The sequence below is a fragment of the Cannabis sativa genome, chromosome 1 (genome assembly GCF_029168945.1).
Source record: "Cannabis sativa cultivar Pink pepper isolate KNU-18-1 chromosome 1, ASM2916894v1, whole genome shotgun sequence".
In the NCBI taxonomy this organism is placed as follows: domain Eukaryota; kingdom Viridiplantae; phylum Streptophyta; class Magnoliopsida; order Rosales; family Cannabaceae; genus Cannabis; species Cannabis sativa.
The window spans coordinates 19,492,473-19,518,492 of record NC_083601.1 but is presented as its reverse complement, the minus strand read 5'-3'; the positions used below and the strand labels follow the sequence as shown (position 1 = coordinate 19,518,492).

The 26,020-nt window shown below is 35.8% G+C and overlaps 1 long non-coding RNA gene and 1 other non-coding gene across 2 annotated transcripts; one reads left to right on the top strand and one right to left on the bottom strand.

Annotated features, from left to right (window-relative positions):
• Positions 1–4,121: 4,121 nt before the first annotated feature.
• Positions 4,122–17,626, top strand: LOC133029101 (uncharacterized). The gene is made up of 3 exons (XR_009683311.1): positions 4,122–4,257; positions 4,961–5,023; positions 17,398–17,626. It is a non-coding gene; the product is annotated as an uncharacterized LOC133029101 (long non-coding RNA).
• Positions 7,873–7,979, bottom strand: LOC115708378 (small nucleolar RNA R71). The gene has a single exon (XR_004009878.2). It is a non-coding gene; the product is annotated as a small nucleolar RNA R71 (small nucleolar RNA).
• Positions 17,627–26,020: the final 8,394 nt, after the last annotated feature.

The window sequence follows — 26,020 nt, the reverse complement described above, 5'->3', positions numbered from 1 at the left end:
TTTCATTTAAAAAAAAAATGCTAACTACTTTTAAATTTTAAATGTTATTTTATAAATAAAAATTAAATAAAAATTAGAAAAGATAAATGAAATATCTTTTCAGATTTTAAATTTAATTTAAATAAATAAAATAACAAAATTTAAAAGTTAGCAAAATATCTTACATCTATTTAAAATTACATGATTATAAATATCTTATTTTAAATTTAAATAAGGTCAAAATATCTAAAAAGATTTAATTTTAAAAAAAAATCTTAAAAGATAAGATATAATTAAAAATATCTTAAAAGATAAGATATTTTAAAAATATCTTAAAAGATTTTATAAATATCTTATAAAATCTGACCTTAAATTTTTAAAAAATAAGATATAATCAAATTTAAAAATAAGATAGATTTTTAAGCAAGAAGATAGATACTAATTGTATTCAAATTCAAATTATACTAATATCTTTAATTAAATTTAAAAAATATTAAATTAATTCAAAATGATAATTAGAATTAAATTAGGAATAGTAATAGTATAAATACAAAACTATACAAAAAATTGGAAGTTAATTCCATGAAAAAGCATGAAAAATTGAAGAAAAACAAAAAAATTCGAAACTGTACGGACAGATTTGCGATCGCAGGAAAATATCAGCACAACCCCGATTTTTTCAAATTTTCAAAAAATCATAACTAATTCAAATAAAATCCAAATTGAGTTCTGTAAAAGGCTAACTTGCTTAATTTTTTCCATACTATCCAATAAAAATAATTCCAGAAATAAAATCGCAATTATTTTTCACGAAAATTTTACAAACATCAATCAATCATCAAATAACATTCAATACAACATGATACCATCCAAAGAACATACAAACAATCGTTTTAAAGTCCAAATTTCTTGCAAGTAAATCAATTATAATGGCTCTGAGGCCAGTTGTTGGAAATTATTTTACCAGGATCTTAGATCTACTCACAAGTATGTTTATTAACACCCTAAATATGAACTTTCTAAAACGATAAATTAAACACATATAAAGTTTAGGAAACCTTACATTGGGTGCAGCGGAATAATATGACTCCTTCCGTTCAGATATCTAGCCCTTGATTCCTTTCTGTAGCAGAGCATTATCAATATCCGAACACAGATCTCTTTCTCTGAATCTTTGATGCTGAATCTCCTTTGCTGATGATCTTTCTTCACGATCTTCCTCACTATGATTGAGGTATCACTTGATGTGTGTGGGCACTACTCATACACTAAGGATTTCGAAATTCTAAGGAAGAAGAGAGAGAGTGGTCAGCTAAAGATAGGGAGAGAGAAGGCTCAGCTTTTTCTGATTCAGAAAGTCTGAAGAAAAGTGTAATTTTTCTGAAGCCTTCACTATCATTTATAGCATTCCACTAGGGTTAGATTTGAATTATATGGCATTAAAATAATGAAAAAATCAATTTAAAATAGCTACAAAGGTGGCCGGCCATAGCATTAGTGGATTGGGCCTTGGGCTTTGCAATTTTGCAATTTTAACACCTTTTGTATCTGATTTTCTCAAAAATGCCAATTTCCTAATTCAATCATTTAAATGCCAATTCTAACTATTTAATAACTATAAATAATTATTAAATAATATTGTCATTTATCATATTTATTAATTGAACCATACAAAGTATCATAATTAACAAATATGCCCCTATAAACTATTTCTTTACAATTTCGCCCTTACTTAGTGAAAAATTCACAAATAGACATAGTCTAATTTGAGAATTATAATTGATTAATCAAAACCAATTACATGAGTCTCACAAGCAATATTATCTCAACTAGTGGGGGGACCATGGGTCTATATAACCGAGCTTCCAATAAGTAGATCAAGAATTTAGCACTAAAATTCACTAACTTATTAATTCTTCGTTGAATCCACGCATAGAACTTAGAATTGCACTCTCAGTATATAGAATGCTCTATATGTTCCACCATATAGACACATCATTAGTTATCCATTGTTATAATCCTAATGTGATCAATGATCCTCTATATGAATGATCTACACTGTAAAGGGATTAAATTACCGTTACACCCTACAATGTATTTATTCCTTAAAACACTTGACCCCGTATAAATGATATTTCAGCTAATGTGAAATGAGTACTCCACCATTTATGTTTGTTTGGTCAAGCTCGAAGGAGATCATCCTTTGCTTACTATTCGCCAGATAGAAGCTATAGATTCCATGTTTATGATAGCGCTCCCACTCAATTGCACTACCGTGTTCCAAAAATGTACGTATCACCCTGACCTAAAAGTAGGCTTAACTAACAAATCAAAGAACATGAATAGCCTTTCAAGATTGAGCCTAATCATAACAGGATTAAGAACATTTGATCTAGGATCAACTAGGCGATATTGACTTGAATAGATTCTACGGTAAGCATAATTAAATCTAAGTCAAAGTTCAATATCGGTCCCTTCCGATGCATACTCCATGCATCCAACCTGAGCTTTACTTTAACCAATGTTCTGGAAAGAACATAGTATTTCTCCAAATACAAGTAAACTGTGTTGTAGATTATCATATCAGTAAAACCCTATGTCTGATAAATCTAGGAAACTTTATTCACATAGTCATGTTTACTTTCCAATGTGTTGACGGCATAATAAACAGGATCAAGTATGTGAAAAGGGTTTCAGATGAATTTATACATTATGTACATATAATCATGAAATAAATCATGTGAACCATGCAACATTAAATGTTATTTCTGATCTATATTAATAAGTAAATCTGATTATATTGAAATGAGTTTTATTTAGGGCATAAAACCCAACAAATATGCCTATGTCCACTGAAAGTAATTTCATCTCATTCGCAGATGGATGTACATTCAGGGGTGGATATGAGTTTTCGTTGTATTCTTGAAACGATCACTCTGGATTTTACCTTATGCAAAAGAAATTTGAAATGCTTAAAAAATTTCATGAATTTCTAGCAATGGTAAGTGGTTAAAGATCTTGGGAACTGATAGGGGTGGAGAAAAAGTTAGTAGATATGCAGTTCAAAGATCATTAATTTGATTTTGAATAATATCCAAACTTACCTCCCCAGAAATTTGAGTTGCATATTGATGATTAGTTACTAGTCGTTGCCTAAATCTTTCTATGGTAATAAAATTTCAGAATGATGCAATGGTTGTATACTTTATGTAAATCATTACTAGATTCATGGATGACCTAATCGAAATCTTAAGAAAAGCTAGAACTGCTAACCTTGGTTTGCATGTTTGTTAGCTATTCTAAGTGATTAGGGGTGGATCATCCCATAGTCATTAGATAAGAAAGTATTTGTTTAAACAAATACTACTTTTCTAAGAAAATGACTAAGTCTGAAAATAAAGTAGCAAATAAAGGAGATATTTTTTCTTGATTCCAAAAGTGTTCTATCATCTTATTTTACAAGATGATCCCACTGCCTCTGTTGTCTTAACACAACTGAAGAGGTCTATGCCTTTTAGTTTTCTTAGACATAGTTCACGGTACCTTATTGTAGTGGGAGAGTTTCTAGGAACTTACCTTCTTATAACTTGGAAGACACTAGTTGTAATACCCAGAATTATGAGAAAGGATTAGCAAAACCCTAACTAGATAATTATGTATAATTGAGGAATTATATTATTATATAGTTCAATATATGTGAAATTATATGAATTTTAATATGTTAAGACCCCGTTGGTGAGCCAAGGGCATTTTGGTAATTATGACCCGAGAAGGGTAAAATGGTAAAATTAATTTAATTACGTGCTTAATAGAACTATATTATTATATAGTATGCCTGTGTTGTCTTTTCAGGTGTGTTCTGACAGGTTGGCGTGGTATAGTCACAACCGGGTATTTCGGGCCGAACCGGGTTCGGGCCCGAAATGCAAATTGGATTGAAATATTTGGCATTTTATTTGATAATGAGAAATCTAAAATTTATTTGGAAATAAATGAGTAGGGAATGACTAGAATGCCCTTGTATGTGTGAGTAGGTGAAAATTGGCCCTAGGGGCATTTTGGTCTTTTGACCTTTAATGATATGCTTTGATAAAAATGGATTTTTAAGGAAAGAGAAAATTGATTTTCTGGTTTCTACTCCCTGTTACCCGTCCCTCTCTCTATCTCTCTAAACCTATCTTTTTCAACTTTGATTTTGGAAAGAAATTGCTTGAATTGGAGCTTCAAATTTGTGGGTTTTTGAGCTTGGAATTGAAGGGAGTTCTAGCTATATTTGAGGTAGTTTTACAGCTTTTAATTTTGATTGTTGTTGCTGAATTTGTTGGTTGAGAAGCATGTTTTCTAAGTTTTAATGCTCTTGATTGCATGAGTGTTAATCTTTATAAATTTGAGTATCAATTTCATGATCTTGTGGTGATTTCTATTGTTGATATTTAGATGAAATTCTAGGGTGCTTCTAATGATTGAATTTTGTCTTTAGTTGTTAATTATGCTGCTGGAAAATGTTTGGGGTTGAAGGATTTAAAGCTCAAGTTCATGAGCTTGAACTTTGTTGGTTTAAATGCATGATTTTGAATTGATTGTGTAATTTGAATTTTGAGAGTTGTTGTTAGCTCTCTATTGTGATGATTTTTATCTGTAAGAAGTTAATTTTGGGTATGGTATGATTGAGGTTCGAATTTATGGAAAAATTGGCATGTTTAGGCCTTAAAAATGGAGTTTTTGGGTGTTCTGAACCCAGTCGTCGCGACGGGGTTTTTGGCCGTCGCGACTGGGTTTGGCAGTGAGAAATTCTGTTTTTCTCAATTTTGTTTTGGCCATAACTTTTGACTCGGGACTCCGTTTGGGATGTTCTTTATATCGTTGGAAAGCTCGTTCCGAGCTCTATTTGATTATGTATGTTTTGAATGCCATGTTTATATTTTGTGAAAGTGAAATTGGGGATTAACCCTATTTGTGAAATCCCGAATTGTGTGACTAGGATTACCGGCACCTGATCAGGAGCACCCAGGGGTTTGGAATCTCTGTTATTGCGGGACAACAGGTAAGACAGTAGTTTGCACTTAGAGTATGCGCGGTGGCGCTTATGTTGAATATGATATATGTGAGTAATTGCAACCAGGATTAGGGTTATTACCCTAACATGAGCGGTCTAATAGCCTAGGGTTATTACCCTAGTGATATATGTTGTGTAATACTATGCCATGTCGGATATATCTATATATTGGAATTATGAATTATGCGCTTAAGGCATAATTAAACTAGACTCGGTAAGCTAGTACCTTGAGTTTAATTTTAATGCGGTCTAGGGTTATTACCCTAGAATATTATGAGTCCAGTGAAAGCATGAGTCAGGGTTGATACTCTTAGTAAATGTCATCTAAGTATATAGAAATGTATTATATGCGTGATTACATAGTATGCAAGTTAGGGTTATTACCCTAAGATTATATATGTTGTAGTAAATATTGAATACACGCATGTATGTTAGAAGTTATGTGTTTAAGACATAACTGGGTTAGACCTGGTATATATCACCAGGATAAACCACCGAAAGAACGTAATACATGGATTACGTATATACATGAATAGGGTTATGCGAGCAAGGCATAACCAGGTTAGGCTCGGTAATCAGAACCGAGGTAAACCCTACTGAGGCCTTATTGTATATAGATGTGTGAGAGCAACACGTAGGTCTACGCCACGTAGACATAAATAGGCATGTGAGCGTAACATGCAGGTCTATAGCAAATAGACAAATAGTGCAGTGACGCTAATAATTATGTGTTACATATTGAGATTAAGGGTTATGTGTCAAGGCATAATCAAGTTGGACTCGGTATCTAGAACCGAGATGAACTATTCTAAGGCCTTACTGTAATTAGACGTGTGAGAGCAACACGTAGGTCTACGCCACGTAGATATATATAGATGTGTGAGCGCAACTGTTAGGTTATAATTAACCTATATTTCGGGTCTTTAAAGTTAGCATTATCTCGTCTATTGGTGTCTTTTGGAGCAGTTTTATGCTTGATTTTCATTATTTCAGGTTCCCGGGGTGTTAAAGTTCGAATTCAGTCAAATGGCGAAAAACTGGGACAAACTTGGAAAAAATTGGAAAATTCGGTTCCTGAAGCATCAGTAGTCGCGACCTCCAGAGAGCCAGGTCGCGACCCTTTTTCCTGGTCGCGACCCTGGTCGCGACTTCGTAAGTTAGGCAGAAACTCGGTTTTTCGAGTTTTGCCTGTAGTCGCGACCAGCTTAAACGCTAGTCGCGACTATGTACGGAAATTGCAGATTTGACCTAATTTTGATTTTTCACTCAATTGGAGGCTCACCACTTATCCCTATATAAGGAATACGACATTGAAGGTCAAAGGCAAGCAAAAACTGACCTAATAGTGGAGGCAAAGTGGAGAGGAAGCTATCTTGAAGACCCGGAGCGATACCACCTTCTAGTTTCTTTCTTTTACCCTTTTTATTCTTCTTTATGTTTGTTTTTATTTCTGAATTAATCATGGATGTTTTTAGAGTTATTATGAACTAAATTTCCCAATAAGGGAGGATGATGATTGTTGTTTAAGTTTATGCCTAGTTAATAAATAACTGCCATTCCTTCATCTTATGTGTGAATACTATCTTTATTTGTGTTTAATTTCATGTGCAAGCTTGATCACCTTTTACATGCTCTATGATCCTAATTCGAAATCTGAAAAGTGAGAATTAGGAATGCTAAAATTTGGATAGTCTAGGTTTTGATGTAAAACGAAAGTATTTACATAGCCTAGTGACTAATAGATTATTGCTTAATGCTGATTTTGTGTTGATCTAATTAAGAAGTTAATTAGAGAACATATTATTTAGAACCTAAAAGATCTGAAAAGAGTTAGGTTAATTTACAATCTGTCTTTCACATTGAGATAAGGATAGCAATTAGGCATTAACATAGGTAACTTATCAACAGGATTCACCTCCCTAATCTCTCATCTTGATTAATCTTCGTTTATTTTCTCTTTAATTTCTGAGTTATTTACTTTCAAAAATTGCAATCTTATTATTTTACCAAATAGAATCATAAGTATAATTTAGTAGTACTTAATCCAATTCCCTGTGGTTCGACCTCACTTGCGTGAGATACTACTTGATACGTACACTTGCGTAATAAACAGAATTTTCGTAACAAGTTTTTGGCGCCGTTGCCGGGGAATTGTTTAAAGATTGATATTACACAAAATTATACTAACTTCTACTTTGGTATATTTTCTCTTGCTGATTTTTCTAACCTTTTTCTTGCAATATTTTCTTGATCTATTTCAGGAATCATAAGTGTATGCGCCGTCAAGGACAAGCAGTGATATTGCCAGTTGATCCCGAAATCGAGAAAACTTGTAGGAGAAACCGAAAGAACAAGAGGCAAGAGGGAGTTTCAGCAACTGCTGAAACTTCAGACATCATGGCTGCCAATGCTGCAAACAATGGAGGCAATAACGGTAACAATGGTGGCGCAGTAGAAGATCAAGCTAATGGCCGCAGCTTGAGAGATTACATTCTCCCTACTCTGACGGGAGTGCAGTCATGTATCAGGCCACCGGCAGTGGATGCAAATAACTTTGAGATCAAACCTGCCATACTTCAGATGGTGCAGTCTTCAGTTCAGTTTGGTGGCCTCCCTTCTGAAGATCCTAATCTGCATCTCTCTAATTTCATGAAACTTTGTGAAACCTTTAAAGTTAATGGAGTTAGTGATGATGCTATTCGACTGAGACTGTTCCCATTCTCTCTTAGAGAGCGAGCCAAGAGTTGGCTAAACTCCTTGCCACCCAACTCTATGCCACCTGGAATGATCTGGCAACGAAATTCTTGTCAAAGTTCTTTCCTCCAGCCAAGTCTGCAAAGCTGAGAGGAGAAATTAATAACTTCTGCCAACAAGATAATGAATCTCTCCATGAGGCTTGGGAGAGGTTTAAAGATTTGATCAGAAAGTGCCCTCATCATGGTATAGAGAAGTGGATGCTGGTCCACAACTTCTACAATGGGTTGGTAGGAAATACAAGAACTTTAATAGATGCTGCAGCTGGAGGAGCCTTTATGAGGAAGAGTGCTAATGAGGCTTACGATCTATTAGAGGAGATGGCTCTAAACAATCAACAGTGGCCAACTGAGAGGAGTCAATCAAAGAAGGTAGCTGGTGTGTTAGAGGTCGATGCCATCACCAAGTTGACAGCACAGGTTGAGGCATTGACAAAGATAATTGCAGGGCAAGCTAAACAAGCCCAAGTTGTGTGTGAGTTATGTGGGGGAAGCCATCACTTTTCAGAATGCCAAGCTGATGTGGATGATTTGCCAATGGATGAAGCTAAAGCCATTGGAAACTATTCACAGAACAACAACAACAATTATGGGTTCAACCAGGGTAACAACCGAAGAAACAGTGGGTTCTATCAGCAACAAAATCAGAACCAGAATCAGAATCAACAGTTTAATCAGCAACAAACCTCTGGTGGAAATTCTAGTTTGCAGACAGATTTACTGCTTCAATTCATGACTGAAACTAGATCTTCAATCAAGGACCTGCAGACACAGATGGGCCAACTAGCAACTCAAGTAGCAACCCGTCCTCAAGGGAATTTGCCTAGCACAACAGAAGTAAACCCCAAGGAAAACTGCAAGGCAATTACCCTGAGAAGCGGTAAAAATTATGATGGTCCTGAAATGCCACAACTTGTGAATGGAGAAAAGGAGAATGAAGAGCAACCGATGTCGACCCCAACACCCACTCCAACGAAGACTACTGATAGTCAACCACAGCCACAGCAGTCTCCACCAACTAACATAGATCACCATGTGAAAATACCCTATCCTCAGAGGCTCAGAAAGTCAAGTCTAGACAAGCAGTTCACCAAATTCCTGGAAGTGTTCAAAAGACTTCACATTAACATTCCCTTCGCTGAAGCTTTAGAGCAGATGCCAAGTTATGTGAAGTTTATGAAGGAAATCCTGTCAAAGAAGAGGAAGATGGAGGACTATGAGACAGTTTCTCTAACTGAAGAATGCAGTGCCATCCTACAAAAGAAACTCCCTCCTAAACTCAGAGATCCAGGGAGTTTCACTATTCCTTGTACTAAAGGAAAAATTGAGGGAATAAATGCACTTTGTGACTTGGGAGCTAGCATTAACTTGATGCCTCTATCGGTGTTTAAAAGACTGCAGTTGGGTGAAGCAAAGCCAACAACAGTAACTCTCCAATTGGCGGACCGATCACTAGCCCATCCTAGAGGAGTCATTGAGGATGTGTTAGTTAAGGTTGATAAGTTTATCTTTCCAGCTGATTTCATCGTTTTGGATATGGAAGAAGATAGCAATGTCCCAATTATTCTTGGGAGACCATTCTTGGCAACTGGCCAAGCCTTAATCGATGTTCAGAAGGGTGAATTAAAGCTGAGAGTCCAAGGAGAAGAAGTGGTCTTTAATGTGCTCAAGGCTATGACGTACCCAAAGGCAAGTGATAACTGTTTCTTCATTGATTTGATTGATGAAATGGTGAGTGAGAAAAAGCTGCTAGATGATCCTCTTGAACTAAGTCTAACTGAAGATGAATTGACGGAGCAAGAAGGACAAGAGGTCATGGGGTATGTGAAGTGGCTTGATTCTTATGGGCCTTTGAACAGAAGATACTTTGAGGAATTGGGAGCGGTTCCAAAAGAGCTGAAGCCATCTACTGAAAAGCCCCCAGAACTTGAATTGAAGGTGCTTCCTAGTCACTTGAGGTATGAGTTTTTGGGTCAAGATAAAAAGCTGCCAGTTATTGTTTCAGCTTCTCTCTCTGATGTGGAAACTGATAGACTTTTGAGGGTACTTCGGGCTCACAACAAGGCAATCGCTTGGACACTAGGAGATGTTAAAGGAATCAGTCCTTCAACAGTGATGCATCGAATTCTCATGGAAGACAACGCCAAACCAACTATTGATGCTCAAAGAAGACTCAATCCACCCATGAAAGAAGTAGTCAGAAAAGAAGTAGTTAAGTGGTTGGATGCTGGAGTTGCTTATCCTATTTCAGATAGTAAGTGGGTTAGCCCGGTGCAAGTGGTCCCGAAGAAAGGTGGAATGACGGTGATCAAGAATGAAAAGAATGAGTTGATTCCTACAAGAACAGTCACCGGTTGGAGGATCTGCATCGATTACAGGAAACTCAACAAAGCAACAAGAAAAGATCACTTCCCTTTGCCCTTCATCGATCAAATGCTAGACAGATTAGCGGGGCAAGAGTATTACTGTTTTCTTGATGGATATTCTGGATACCACCAGATAGCTATAGCACCTGAAGATCAGGAGAAGACTACTTTCACATGTCCTTATGGTACCTTTGCTTTCAGAAGAATGCCCTTCGGCTTGTGCAACGCCCCTGCCACTTTTCAAAGGTGTATGATGGCTATCTTTTCAGATTTGATTGAATCCTGTATTGAAATTTTTATGGATGATTTCTCAGTTTTTGGTTCTTCCTTTGATCATTGTTTGGAAAATCTGGAAAAAGTACTAACAAGGTGCGAGAAGTCTAACTTGGTGTTAAACTGGGAGAAGTGTCACTTTATGGTAACAGAAGGAATTGTTCTTGGGCACAAAATTTCAAAAGCAGGAATTGAGGTGGATAAGGCAAAGGTCTCAACAATAGAAAATTTGCCACCTCCAGTTTCTGTAAAAGGAGTGAGGAGTTTCCTGGGACATGCTGGCTTCTACCGCAGATTTATCAAGGACTTCTCTAAAATCTCAAAACCTTTATCGAGCTTACTTGTAAATGGAGTTCCATTTGAGTTCGGAGAAGATTGTTTAAAAGCTTTCAAGATTTTAAAGGAGAAATTGATTACAGCACCGATAGTAACTTCACCAAATTGGGAACTGCCGTTTGAGTTGATGTGTGATGCTAGTGACTATGCCATTGGAGCGGTTCTGGGTCAAAGAGTTGACAGAGTATTCCACACAATCTACTATGCTAGTAGAACTTTGAATGACGCTCAATTAAACTACGCCACTACAGAGAAAGAAATGCTGGCAATAGTGTTTGCTTGTGACAAATTTCGACCCTACCTAATTGGAAATAAGGTAATAGTTCACACAGATCATTCAGCAATCAAATACCTTATGACCAAGAAGGATGCAAAACCAAGACTGATTCGGTGGGTACTTTTACTTCAAGAGTTCGACTTAGAGATAAAAGATAAAAAGGGCACCGAGAACCTGGTAGCAGACCATTTGTCAAGATTAGAGCTGCAAGAGAGTCAGAATACAAAGGAGGTACAAATAAATGAGCAATTTCCTGATGAACAACTCTTTAGTGTGAGGGAAAACCTGATGGTACCTTGGTATGCTGACTATGTTAATTTCTTGGCTGCAAAAATAACTCCACCCGAGCTTTCGCGTCAACAATTGAAGAAATTCTTTTCTGAGGTGAAACATTACTATTGGGAAGAACCAATCCTCTACAAGCACTGCACCGATCAGATCATAAGGAGATGTGTTCCTGAAGAGGAGATGTATTCTATCCTAAATCACTGTCATGCTTTACCATGTGGGGGACATTTTAGTGGAAATAGAACAGCTGCAAAGGTGTTGCAAAGTGGATTCTTTTGGCCAACGCTATTCAAGGATGCTACTACTTTTGTAAAGGCATGTGATCGTTGTCAACGAACAGGTAATATCTCAAGAAGAAACGAGATGCCTTTAACAGGAATTTTAGAAGTTGAATTGTTTGATGTATGGGGAATAGACTTTATGGGTCCTTTTCCTTCATCCTTTAGCAATCAGTACATTCTTTTGGCTGTTGATTATGTGTCTAAATGGGTCGAAGCTTCAGCTACACCTCAAAATGATGGAAAGACAGTTCTCCGCTTCTTACAAAAGAACATTTTTACTCGGTTTGGTACTCCTCGAGCAATAGTAAGCGATGAAGGGAGCCATTTCTGTAACAAGCAGTTTGAAGCACTCCTCTCAAGATATGGTGTTCGACATCGAACTGCTTTACCATACCATCCCAAAGTAATGGCCAAGCTGAAACCTCTAACCGAGAGATTAAGATGATTCTGGAGAAAACAGTGCAAAGATCAAGAAAAGATTGGTCAAGGAAGTTGGATGACGCACTGTGGGCATACAGAACAGCTTTCAAAACACCGATTGGCATGTCCCCATATCGGTTGGTGTTTGGAAAGGCTTGTCATTTACCGGTGGAGTTAGAGCATAGAGCTTTTTGGGCCATGAAGACTCTCAACATGGAACTAAAAGCTGCAGGGGAGAAAAGACTGTTACAGCTGAATGAGTTAGATGAGTTTCGGAACGAAGCCTATGAAAACGCCAAGATATACAAAGAGAGAACTAAAAAGTGGCACGATCAAGGTCTAATACGGAAAGAGTTTCAACCAGGACAGCAAGTGCTACTCTTCAATTCAAGGCTGAAACTGTTTCCTGGAAAGCTGAAATCAAGATGGTCGGGGCCATTTACGGTGGTCAAGGTGTTTTCTTATGGAGCGGTGGAGTTAAAAGGAGAAAGTCCAACAACTTTCAAAGTCAATGGACAAAGGTTAAAGCTCTACTTGGGAGGTCAGTTTGACCAAGCCAAGTCCGCCATGATCCTGGCGCCACTTTGAAGTCCAAGGCTCAGCGTCTAGCTGCATGACGATAAACACAGCGCTTCTGGGAGGCAGCCCAAGTATTATTTTGTTTTGATTGTTTTGTTAGTATTTTCAATTTTTAGTTTAGTACCAGACATTATTTCTTTTTAATTGAATCGTGAAAAGCGTGAAAAAAAAAAAATTCGACCTGAAGCCCAGAAGTCGCGACTAGCATTAAGCCTAGTCGCGACCTATTTCTCAAGTCGCGACCTCAGTCGCGACTTGCTAATTTTCCAGAAAGGCCTGAATTTTCCTCGTTAGCTAGTCGCGACTAGCCTTTGGCCAAGTCGCGACTTGCTGACCAAAAATTCTATAAATTCACACTTTCCCCCTCATTCAACCCTACACCAACCAAATTCAAATTTCAAATCCTCTCAGCCGACCCTACCCTATTTTCCTCTCAAAAATTCAATTTTTCATCTTCAATCTTCAATCTTTTCATCTTTTCTCAAATTTCCTAAACCCAATCTAATCAAAAAGCCAATTTCACTCAATAATCTACACATATCATCAAAACCCACACCAAAGAATACCCAAATCCAAAAATCACCATTGTTGTCACCCTCAAACTCAAGCTTTCAAGAACATTGAACAATGTAGGTGGAGTAAAGCGTTTTCGGGGTGTAAGTATCACTTTCTTCATTCTTTCAAGAATTTGATTAATTATTTTAAATTTTGAGTGATATAATTGTGTGTGGTGTAAAAAAATTGATGATATTGGGTTTATTATTATTGTATTGTGGTATTAAGTGGTTAGGAACATTGATTGAGTGAATTTTGTATTTTTGGGATAGAGGAAATTCAAGGGGAGGTGCTGCCCAATTTTTCTTAGAAAAAAAAAAAAAAGGTTTCAGAAAAAAAAAAGAAAAAAAAGTAATTTCGAAAAAAAAAAGAAAGAAAAAATGGCACCAAAGAGGACAAGGAATGTTGAAGAAGGTTCGTCTTCGAACCCACCACCAACGGGTTTTGATAGAACCCGCTTTGGTAGTATCGAGGCTCACAATCGCTTCGTAAGGTTGAAGAATAGAGCCTATATTGAAGATAGGGGTATTGAATTCCCTGAAAATCCATTGAGGCGCCAACCTCGGTTTGAGACAATCAGAGCGCAAATTGAAAGAATGAAGTGGGGAAGTTTTGTGGATACTCGGGGTCGGGCTAATGTTACTATGGCCTGTGAATTCCTTGCAAATTGGCCCGACCGTCGAAATGGGGAAGTGAAGGTTCGTGGAAAGAAGGTTCCCGCCACTGCTGACGCATTCAATGTGATGTTCTCTGTCCCAGATTACACTAGGGAGGAACAACGCCTCCGAATTATTGAGGAGGAAGAGCAATTTGATATGGTGGATGTCGCGGAGACAGTGGGATTTCCTGGGTTGAGGTTCCATGACAATGATGGTACCGAGGGGTCGCCCAATATTCTGTACCGGTGTGAGCTTAACCCGGTGGCAAAAACATGGCTGTACTTTGTGAGTGCTCGGTTAGTGCCCAACAAGCATTTTTCCGATGTCCAAATGGATCGCCTTAAATATGTGTACGCCATAATGAAAGGGTACAACATTAACATTGGACAAGTCATAAGGCAGAGCATTGACCAAATCGTGCAAGGAGCCACTGGAGGTGGTTTCGGTTTGGCAGGGGTTATCACAGTACTCTGCGGGGCATATGAAGTTCCCCAGTTAGAGTTTGACAACACGGTGTTGCCACTTCGTAAGATGGACATCGCCTTTGTCAACAGGCTGAAAGAGCCACACCCCTATGGGCAGCCACCACCTGATGCACCGCAAGGGCGTAGGCGGCAACGTGAGCCTAGTGTTGAAGAAGAAGAAGAGGAGCAAACACTTCAATTGCCTGGGCCCATCGATCCCACAACACAATACACTCATGCACAGCTGAGTTACATAATTCAGCAGAACAACCACATGCAACAATACATGGTGCAGAGGAGTATCTATGATGAGGGAAAAGTTCAGCAACTCAACTCTCTCATCAACAGAATGAACATTGGGATTGATGACCCGAACTACTTGGCACAACCTCCTCGGTTCTATCCCTATGACCAGCCGCCACCACCCAACCCTTTCTGAAAGGGTCTCAGGTAAGTTTCTTCTCTCTGCATTTTACTGTATACATTGGGGACAATGTAATATTTAGTTTGGGGGGAGAGGCTTAAGAAAAAAATTTAAATTCTGCACTTTAATTTCTTCATGTTAATTTTCTGTTTTAGTTTTTGTTTTAGTTAAGGAATGGCAATAAGCTTGATGATAGTTGTATACTGCTGATGAGTGTGATGTGATCTGAAACTGCAAAATAACTGTGTGCTTGATTTTGTTAACTCTTTGGATTAGTTTGGATGCTTAGAAACCTGTGTTTTTCTGCAAATACTCAAGTTGTGAAAATTGTTATAATTGTTTTACTATGGTTTGTGGTAAGATTGACATGATAGCTTAGAACTTGCATGTTTATTCTTTTGAGGCAAAATCCTTGGTAGTGTTCAATTGGAATATGATTTAGGCATTTGTTGGATAGGTTGAGCCTTTCAAGCCAACCATAATAATGTTTACCCCTAGTTAACCTTATTGAGCCTAAATCCGTTATGTTTTTCACCCATTGACCCCCGAAAAATTGTAACCATACTATTAATTTTTCTTCACCATTGTATCCATGATATCATAAGCCACATAATTAGTTTGGGGGAGGAGAAATATTTAGTGTGATAAAACAGTTAGAGGGAGAAGAACTTGCAAGATTGAGAAGAGAAAAAAAAAACAATGAGTAATTCAATGTCACTGAAAAAAATAATAAAAATGAAAAAGAAAGGCACAATAAAAAGTAATATGTGTTTGAAAAAAAAATCAGTGATGTTGAAAGGAAAAAATAATAAATATATCATCTCTCAATCTTGGTAAATGTGGGAACACTATGGGGTTTTGAGAAAGAAAAGTAAGAAGCTTGTGGGTTCTGTTTGTGTGCTTATGATATCTTGAGCCAAAACCGTCCTTTGTTGATTTCTGAATATCTGAGCCATAATGCCTAAACCTCGAAAAGACCTAATGATTCCAAAAGATATTGTCAACATTAGTGGAGAAAGGTAAGCATGCAAGCTTATGAGTTATGGAGTTGTGGAACTGTTGGAAAGAGTAAAACTTTTATAACAATGTTTCACATATGAATAAATTTTGTGGTTATACATAGTGTTATGAATTGAGCATCTGAGTTAATTGTTAGAGTTAGTAGGATCGAAATTCTAGTTTATGCAAGGAAGAAAGCAGAGCATGAGTCAGCAGTGTAGTGATTATCTGATAGAGTAGTTAGTTTTTTTTTTTATCTTACTCGGGGGCGAGTAAGAATCTAGTTTGGGGGAATTTGTTAGGTTATAATTAACCTATATTTCGGGTCTTTAAAGTTAGCATTATCTCGTCTATTGGTGTCTTTTGGAGCAGTTTTACGCTTGATTTTCATTATTTCAGGTTCCCGGGGTGTTAAAGTTTGAATTCAGTCAAATGGCGAAAAACTGGGACAAACTTGGAAAAAATTGGAAAATTCGGTTCCTGAAGCATCAGTAGTCGCGACCTCCAGAGAGCCAGGTCACGACCCTTTTTCCTGGTCGCGACCCTGGTCGCGACTTCGTAAGTTAGGCAGAAACTCGCTTTTTCGAGTTTTGCCTGTAGTCGCGACTATGTACGGAAATCGCAGATTTGACCTAATTTTGATTTTTTACTCAATTGGAGGCTCACCACTTATCCCTATATAAGGAATACGACATTGAAGGTCAAAGGCAAGCAAAAACAGACCTAATAGTGGAGGCAAAGTGGAGAGGAAGCTATCTTGAAGACCCGGAGCGATATCACCTTCTAGTTTCTTTCTTTTACCCTTTTTATTCTTCTTTATGTTTGTTTTTATTTCTGAATTAATCATGGATGTTTTTAGAGTTATTATGAACTAAATTTCCCAATAAGGGAGGATGATGATTGTTGTTTAAGTTTATGCCTAGTTAATAAATAATTGCCATTCCTTCATCTTATGTGTGAATACTATCTTTATTTGTGTTTAATTTCATGTGCAAGCTTGATCACCTTTTACATGCTCTATGATCCTAATTCGAAATCTGAAAAGTGAGAATTAGGAATGCTAAAATTTGGATAGTCTAGGTTTTGATGTAAAACGAAAGTATTTACATAGCCCAGTGACTAATAGATTATTGCTTAATGCTGATTTTGTGTTGATCTAATTAAGAAGTTAATTAAAGAACATATTATTTAGAACCTAAAAGATCTGAAAAGAGTTAGGTTAATTTATAATCTGTCTTTCACATTGAGATAAGGATAGCAATTAGGCATTAACATAGGTAACTTATCAACAGGATTCACCTCCCTAATCTCTCATCTTGATTAATCTTCGTTTATTTTCTCTTTAATTTCTGAGTTATTTACTTTCAAAAATTGCAATCTTATTATTTTACCAAATAGAATCATAAGTATAATTTAGTAGTACTTAATCCAATTCCCTGTGGTTCGACCTCACTTGCGTGAGATACTACTTGATACGTACACTTGCGTAATAAACAGAATTTTCGTAACAGCAACACATAGGCCTACGCCACGTAGACATAAATAGGCATGTGAGTGTGACATGCAGGTCTGTGACACACAGACATATATGAATGGCATTACTGTTTAAATAGCATGATGAGCATATTATATTTGTTATGATTTATACTGTCTTGCTGGGCTTGGCTCACGGGTGCTCTACTGTGCAGGAAAGGGTAAGTCAGTGGCTGATCAACCATGAGTTTGAGGAGCAAAACGAAGAATGTACATGTTCAAGCCATATCAGACCAAGCGGGTTAAGGGTCTATCAGTGTTGAACTTTTGAATTCTGTTTTGCCGCTTAGGTCGGCTAGAAAGAAAAGACTTGTAATAAGTTTGTAATTATTTTTGGGATCCCAACTATTTTGAAAGTTTAAATATATTACAAGTTTATTTTCATTCTGTTTAATATAAAAGTTTAAATTCTGCGCTATTTCGATTAGTAATCCCGATTAGGAGATTAGAGTTTCATAAGTATTTTGGGTAGCGTGCCTGATTATTTAGGGCGTTACACTAGTGATTAAAATCCATAGTGAGTTTAAACAAGTAATGGATTGTCAAGATAAGAAACTAAGAAGAAAGCCAAGAGAACTATGGTTTGATCCATTCACATGGAGTAACCTAAAGTTTTCTATTACAAGGACATGAAAGGAAATTTTCGTTCATAAGTCTATGGACTTAACAAAACTTCCTGTTCCTAGTATTATAGGTTTGAGTTTATCTAAACCTATGGCTTGTGGTATACCTGGTAATTACTTACTCTAATGCAAGCAACTTACTTTAGTAAGATGCTGGAGCATTTTCTTTCCAATGGCAATCTATAGAGGCTTCAAAACTTCTGAGCATAGATTTTAGTTATCTAAGGAAAAGTCTCAACTATTCCAGAAAAGATAAAGCCATGAAAGATTTTCTTGAATCAACAGTGAGAGGTCTCAGATATGCTTTAATATGCCTTAGACCAGACACCTGCTGTTGAGTGGGAGTAATGAGTAAGTATCAGATTAATCCAGGAGAAGAACATTGGAAGACAATCAAGTAAATCTTAAGATTAAGAAGAGGACCTATATGTTAGTCAATAAGGGTGGTTTTGAAACTCTTAGACTACACCACATCAGATTTCGAGACTTGCTTGTGTGCTAGAAAGTCTGCTGATGAGATGGTGATTACTTTGGGGGTGGAGTAGTGATTTTGGAGAAGTGTAAAAACCTATCTGAAATCTCTTGGTCTACCAGAAAGAGACTGAATGTTAAAAGTTGCAGGAAAGATACTTATTCAGTCTAAGGAAAGTTCTATATATTTGTGGCACCGTTCCAACTTGCCTTAACTACTAGGGTTACTTCCTGAATAACCAAAGAGTAGTTGCCAAAAGTATAGAATCCAGTATCCCAAGAGAGTAGACATATAGAAACCACCACTCTCTCTCTTTCTTTCTTCTCTGTTTTTCGAATTCTCTTGAGTGATGAGTAGTGCCCACACACATCAAGTGGTACCTCAATCATAGTATGTAAGACTATGAAAATTCTGCATCAAAGAAGGAGAAAAGAAGATCCAGGTTCAGATCTTGGTGATGCTCTGCTACAGAAAGGAATCAAGGGCTAGAGATCTGAACGGAATGAGTCATATTATTCCGCTGCACCCACTGTAAGGTTTTCTTAACTTTATATGTGTTTATTTTCATTGTTTTAGAATTCATATTAGGTTGTTAATCCAACATACATGATAGTAAATAGATCCTGGTAAAATAATTTCCAACACATATTTCATATTTCCTCGATTTATCTTGTTTTTTTCTGATCGGGCAAGAAAAGTTGGGCTAGTAAAAAATTCACACTGTTTTTGCCATTGTTCCGAAGTCATATCAATTGGATGATGTTTTAGCGCTTCCTCGTAATCCTCAGGTTTTGAGTAAAAACGTTTGAAATGCACGTGTCGACTAGTTTTCTTTGTTCTGTATCTATTAGCGCACTCGGAGTCGAGATAGCTCAAAATATGTTCAGCATTAGGATTCTCGTCAATTTGATATTAAAACTACAAAAAAAAATATTTAAGTATATTAACAAATTTAATTATAGCAAGGATAAAGTGTCTAAAGTTATTTACCCGAGCTCTTACAAGCACTTGATCCCTGTACTGTTGGGGCATTGTCTTCCAATTTTGGTAATGTGTAGGACAAAAGGCAGCAATGTAATCGCTCAAAACGCGTGGGAAAGCTGCATGCTCTACTCCCACTATCTTCTCTGAAATTGGACAGTACACTAATGGCAATGGCTCTTTTGCTTCCTTCCTTCTTTTCTCCAATTGTTCCCGAATAGATGGACCACGACCCTTTGTTCGGGTATCTTATGTTTTGAATAAGAAGAAGAAAACTATAATCAACATATAATATTTTTTATTTTCATCACCTTACACGGGACCTTTTGTCCATCTGCTAGTTCCACACACCGGACATAAATTTTTTAAAGCATGCTCTTTGTAAAACAAACAACAATCATGATAACACACATGGATGGACTGATATCCTAAACCCAATTTGCTAAGCTTTTTTTTTAGCTTCATAGTGGGTTTCAGGAATCGTATTCCCTTTTGGAAATGCAAATTTCAACAAACTCAGTAGTTGATCAAATGCATCAACTTAGCTAAAAAGTTGAGAGAGGATATCCAATTGCAACCTGGATACAACTCTGCTTCAATATCTTTAAACAACTCATCGTAATACTTGCCCATACGGTTTCCGTCAACGCCAGGTGTATTGTTATCACATGCCGGAGTAAAGACATCATCAATGACATCACACATCTCATCTATATCATTCTCATCGACTACCACATCAGCTACATTAGCTTCCTCTTCTCCGTGGAAAACCCACTGCTCATAACTAGTTTAAAAACCCCAACGCAAAATATGTCCACACACATCCACTGGAGTGTGTCGTTTGTTGTTGACGCATTTCACACAAGGACATCTGATTTTATCGTCAGAGCCCTTGTGTTGTTCAGCCAATTCTGAGAAGGCTAAGATACCTCTCCATTAAGCAGGATCAGTGCGATCCCGTAAAAATATCCAACTCTTATCGACCGTCATCTATATTAAAATATCGAGATGGTTAATTTTATTGTCTTATTTTTAAAAAATAAAAATGAATGTATTATGAAAATATTATTTAATAATTATTATTTATAAATTTTACTATTCTATTTTAAAAATTAAACATATTACATAGATTTATTCATTTAATTTATAAAGAATATTTTATTTAATTAATTAAAATATTCATTTATTAATTTGCTAAATTATTTTCTATTTCAATTTCTAATTTTAATTATTTTTTTACAATATACACGTTACTACTCCATTGTAAAAAAAATTAGTTTAGCTTAATTTCTTATTATATTATTTTTATCAAAATTTCGACAACATAATAGCTTAAAAATCATAAACCCAAAATTTTAAAATCTAAAAAAAATAAGCAATCATTGCAGAACAATATGTGCACAAAAAAAAAATAATCCACCCATCCGACCCAGTACATTTAATCACATAACCTACTTCACCACGGATGAATATTTAAAATATTCAAACGCTTCTATATCATGATGTACATATATAAGTGCTATGTATTTTCTGATATAAGAAATGTAAAAATAATTACAAACCTTTAAAATGCAAAAAGATTATTATAGAGACTCTACTGGGCAGCAGCGATCCAACGCAGTAAAATAAGAACTAATTTCACAAAAAAAAAAAAAGTAAACAAATGAACATATATTTATATACACAAATATATGTAAACTTATCTTATTTAATTATATTTATACACACACAAATTTATATTTATATATAAATATATTTATATTATATTAACATATACACAAATATAAATATATATACTCACACATTATATACATATTCACATATATATATATATATACACACACAAATATTATTTACATAAATAAACCTAAAAATATACTAACACAAACATCATATACATCTTCACATATATAGTCAAACTAAAAAATATATTTTTTATACAAAAAAAAACATATTCATATATACATATTTTTGCATGAAATCCCAAAACATCACTACTCTCAAATAAATTTTCCCAAAATTAACATAAACTAATTTTTTAATATTATTCAATTTCAGAAAAATTTAACAAAAAAAAAAAAAAATACACACACAAATTTAAATCACACACAACTTTATATTTTCACACACACATTTCATCAAACACTTTGCATAATTAATTTTACCAAAATTAATAATATAAATTCATCATCTAAAACAATATATATAAAAATAAATGAATCTAAACCAATAAAAATATAAAAACCATACATTTTTGGCCGGTGATGGTGGCACGGTGGTGGTAGCACGACCGCACGGTGGTGCGGGGATGAGCGGAGGGTGGTCGGGGGACGGTGGTGCGGGGACGAGTTTTGGGTGGTCTGATGGTTTTTTTGGTCTGAGATTTTTTTTGGAGAGAGTTTTTTGGTCTGAGATAAAATGAAGAAGAAGGATTTCATGGTTTAATTAATTAAGTATTAGGGGCGACATATGTCGCCCCAAATGGTCGCCTCTAATAGTTGACAAGTGGTCGCCTCTAATGTTATGAGCGGGAAAAATCCTGCCCAAAATCAACGGTTCTATTTTTGACATTTGCGGCGACATGTGTCGCCCTTAATACCTGATTTTGTCGCATCTACACGTGTTATGCGCGACATATGTCGCCCCTAAAGCTTTAAGAATTAAAAAAAAAAACAAAGATTACGTAAGGGGAGACAAATCAAAGTCGCCCCTAATACCCATATTATTAGAGGCGACAATATGTCGCCCCAAATTTAGTCGCCCCTAATAGGGGTGTACAAAAATTTTCGTAAACCGCCCAACCCGAATAACCCGCCCAAACCAAACCGACAAAACCGATAAAAAATACAAACCGACATAACTCGACAAAATTCTAAACTGCCCAATCAGTTAATTGGGCGGGTTGAAAATTGACCCAAACCGCCCAACCCTATTTAACCCGTTTTTACTTTTTTTTATTATTATTTTATATATATTATATATAATATATAATATATATTAAAAAAAAGTCCAAAATCCTAAAATTCTTTCTCAACCTCTCAATAAAATTCTTTCTCACATATATTGTGTATTTATGTGGTTAATTTTTATATTAGTTGAAACTAAAAAAAAAAAAACCTCTTATTTCGGTTTGGGCGGGTTAACCCGACCAAACCGCCCAAACCGTCGGTCGGGTTAAGATTTTTTTTTTAATTGGGTAGGTTGTATGCAGAATTTTACAAACCGAACTTTACGTTGAGTTAGAAAATATGTAATATAAACTGACTAAACCGACCGATGTACAACCCTAGCCCCTAATATGTATATTTGTTGTAGTGACAACTCAAACCATCAATAAGAGTATATATGCAACGAATTCATACTCTCATTTAACTTCACTTGAGCATTTGTCTTCACATTCTTCAATCTTTCACGGATGTCTTCTTTCTTCAAACAACTTTTAACTGAAATTGGAGTCTTCTCCACCTTGTCACATTCCTTCGCACTAACTAAATGCCTTTTGTGACGCGACTCCACCTTCACAGCTCCACCTAAAATAGTCTTGCCGACTAATTTATACAAATTTCGCTCTTTCTTACCCTTCACAACTACCAAGCCACCTTTCTTGATAGTTATTTCACCATCTTTTGTGGAATAGACATAACCTCGAGTATCCAAAGCTCCTAAAGAGATTATACTCCTCTTTAATGTTGGAGCATGTCTCACATCTGTTAGTGTCCTCACAACACCATCAAACATTTTCACCTTAACAGTTCCTATTCCAACAACTTTAGAGCTAGAATCATTGCCCATCAAAACGTACAACCATCATATGCCTTATAAGTTTCAAAGCACTCCTTATATACAGGCACATGTGGAATGAACAACTAGAATCCAAAATCCAAGAGTTAGAAAAGTTTTCATCAGCTATGACAGAGAGAACATCAGAGTCACTTTCAAAGCCTTCACCAGCAACATTTGTGGAATCTGATGTGTCTTTGCATTCTTGATTCCTCATTGCTTCAAGATGCTTGGTCAACTCTTCACAATTCCGCCTAATTTGTCCTTTTTGTGACAATAGTAGCACTCCACTTCCCTCGAAAAGCGTGAATGAGTGCAATTGTCTCTTCTGTCATTATATCTTCCTCTCGATGTACTCCTATACCACGACTTGATTCTGACCTTGTCACAAGAGCTTGATCAGTATGAGACATATATACCACTTGGTTGCTTGATACTATCTGTCCTTAAAAGAGCAGTTGATACCTCATCTACAGTTAAAGTAGTCTTTCCAACCAAAAGTATAGTCACTAATGTCTCATATGATTTTGGTAAAGATGCCAACAAAATAATAGCTTGATCCTCTTCATCAATTTTGACTTCTACACTTAACAATTGAGTTATGCACTTATTAAATCTATTTATATGATCCCTAACATCTTCTCCTTCAACCATTTTTAATTCATATAACTGCTTCTTCAGACATAATCTATTTGCTAGGGATTTTGACATATAAAGCTATTCTAACTTTTTCCATAACTCAGACGGACATGTTTCATTCAATACACTATACTTTAACTCAGGAGCCAAACTTAAACGAATAGTGCTTACCGCTTTTGCCTGCAACTCTTTCCAATCTTCATTAGTCATACTCTCAAGTTTCTTTCCATGCAGTGCCTTTAGGAGCCCTTGTTGTACCAACACATCTTTCACCGTACTCTGCCATAAATTGAAATTATTCTTCCCATAAAAAAGCTCGATGTCAAACTTTGTGGAAGACACCATCTTTGACATTATCTGTGTCGATCTGAACCTTGGCTCTGATACCACTTGTTGGGAAAAATGATAAACTTCAAGCGCAACGAAATAACAAAGAAACGAAACAAAACAATTTACTCAGTTTGGTAAAACTACCAAACTCACAAAGAGAGATATATTTCACTTATCACTTCAAAATTACATATACTCTCTATCTCAATCTCTCCACCAAAATCCCAATACACACTTTTCTTCTTCCTCACTCTCACCACATAACAAAACTCACACATTTCTCTTTTCACAACTCACTATTTTTCCCACACTCATACCTCTCTCTCACACAAAACACATATTTATAAAGTTACAAAACTTGGGCATCAAGACAACTTGAGGACCAAGACATTCCAACTCTTCCTTAAGAAGACTCATCAAAACTTGGTCACCAAGACTTTTCTTTTTTCCCCAATTAATAATTACCCAAAAAGAAATTACAACTTTACATATATAGATAAATAAATAAGAAATAAATAATTTGAGTCAAACTACAACACTTAAAAGGGTGGAGTGGTGTTGTAGTTTGTTACATTGCACACTTTTTTTTTTTTTTTTTTATTTTCTTTCATTTTCATGGCTCTCTCTTATCCTAATATGATACTTTACTTTTAGAAATATGGAAAATAAAAAAAAAGTAAATGGATAGAAGAAATAGTTATGATTTGACTAATTCTGTATGTCTAGACTATGTAAGAAAATTTTGAAATGTTATATCACTCCCATTTTTTTTTATGTACTATCAAATTAAGTTTACAATTATTACCTTTCTTTATGCTATCTTTCTGTAACCGATCCAAGGCCTTCGTCTCTCTTTCTCTCAACGAGCATGTTGGTGTTGGAAATTATTTTACCAGGATCTATTTACTATCATGTATGTTGGATTAACAACCTAATATGAATTCTAAAACAATGAAAATAAACACATATAAAGTTAGAAAACCTTATAGTGGGTGCAGCGGAATATTATGACTCCTTCCGTTCAGATCTCTAGCCCTTGATTCCTTTCTGTAGCAGAGCATCACCAAGATCTGAACCTGGATCTTCTTTTCTCCTTCGTTGATGCAGAATTTCCATAGTCTTACATACTATGATTGAGGTACCACTTGATGTGTGTGGGCACTACTCATCTCACAAGGATTTCAAAAATTTCTCTCTTTTTCTCTCTTAATTTCGTGGTCTTAAGCATACATAAGCATACAAGAGAAGAGAACAAGGGTTGCTTTATATAGGGAAAAGGGAGAGCACAACTTTCCAAATAAAACAGTTTCTTTAATTACTGTGTAATCAATTAACTGTCTTATTTAGTGTGATCCACCACTTTCCTATTTTTGCTAGGCTTTGATTAGCAATTACATGGCAATTAAAATTGAAAATAATAATTGGGAAACAAGCAAAGGGAGTGGCCGGCCATAGAGGGAAATGGGCCTCACTTGGATTTTGCAGTTTCCTCAATTTTATTTCTATTTCTCCAAAAATACCATTTTTCCAATTCTAATCATTTAAATGCCAAAACTAATTATTTAATAACTAAAATATATTATTAAATAATATTGTCATTTAAAATAATTATTAATTAGACATGCAAAGTCTCTCAATTAATAATTAAACCTAGAAATCCTTTTATTTACGATTTCATCCTTACTTAGTGAGAATTCATAAAGTAGACATAGTCTAACTTTTAGAATTATAGTTGATTAATTAAAATCAATTAACTGAGTCTTACAAGCAGTATGGTCTCAACTAGTATGGGGACCATGGGTCTATATAACCGAGCTTCCAATAAGTTGAACCGAATTTACCAAGTAAATTCCCTAACTTATTAATTCCTCATTGAATCCACACTTAGAACTTGGAATTGCACTCTCAGTCATATAGAACGCTCTATATGTTCCATGATATAGACACGTCATT